The sequence below is a fragment of the Haplochromis burtoni genome, unplaced genomic scaffold (assembly GCF_018398535.1).
Source record: "Haplochromis burtoni strain Fernald_Lab_line unplaced genomic scaffold, NCSU_Asbu1 Contig_151, whole genome shotgun sequence".
In the NCBI taxonomy this organism is placed as follows: domain Eukaryota; kingdom Metazoa; phylum Chordata; class Actinopteri; order Cichliformes; family Cichlidae; genus Haplochromis; species Haplochromis burtoni.
The window spans coordinates 1,393,233-1,394,370 of NW_024582512.1; positions in this window are offsets into that span (position 1 = coordinate 1,393,233).

Here is a 1,138-nt window from a genome sequence, read left to right on the forward strand (position 1 = left end):
TGTGTGTGTGTGTGTGTGTGTGTGTGTGTGTGTGTGTGTGTGTGTGTGTGTGTGTGTGTGTGTGTGTGTGTGTGTGTGTGTGTGCGGGGGGCAGAATATCGTATCTATCTTAAGTCAGTAAGGCTCTGGCAAAAATACTTTTTCTTCCCCCGAAAAATTATCTCTCTTTTTTTACTCAGTGCTAGGCTGTATTTTAAAGATGGTAGTTCTGAGGAAAATTACATAAGGGCAGCTAATCAATCATCTAAATGTTTATTTAAACTGTGCAATTAAATGACAGAAGAGGTTTTTTTTTTATCTACTATAGATTTTTTAAGCCCAAAGAGTTGATATATTTCAATTACTACAGCAACATTTCTTTATCATGTAGAAAAACTAAGACTTATGGTTAAAATTACACTTCTTTTCCTTATATTAAATAATCTCAGGGGTTCTTTACACTGACAGAAAGGTGAATTTCACTGGTCTGGTACACTTGACATCAAAATGTGCTGTATGTGGCCCATGATGTGGAATGACATCTCTGCTATGAAGCACAGCAGCTTCACAACATTGGATCCAAACATTTAGGCCGATGTACAGTAGCCTAACTGGAAAAGATAACGTGCATCTTGTGATACTGAGGTTTTTCCATATCCCCACATAGCACACAGGTCTGGCCCGGATCTGGTGTCAAGCTGGCACTGCTGGCTGACTTCTGGCATGGTAAGTGGTATGTCATCCAGATATGGGCCAGGCCTGGCATAAATGGCACTGTTTATGTGATGGCATGCCATATCTGGCACGATTGCGGTTTGGTTTATGTGGCTCAGGCTCATAGAAAACAGGTCTGGCTCGGATCCAGCATCAAGCTGGCATTTCTGACTGACTGGTGTCATGACAGGGTGTATTTCAACCAGATGTGGGCCAGGTCTGGCAATGATGGCGCTATTTATGTTCCTATTTTCCTATTTTAGTTAGAAGACCCACATACTATACAGTGGGGCAAAAAAGTATTTAGTCAGCCACCGATTGTGCAAGTTCCTCCACTTAAAATGATAACAGAGGTCAGTAATTTGCACCAGAGGTACACTTCAACTGTGAGAGACAGAATGTGAAAAAAAAATCCATGAATCCACATGGTAGGATTTGTAAAGAA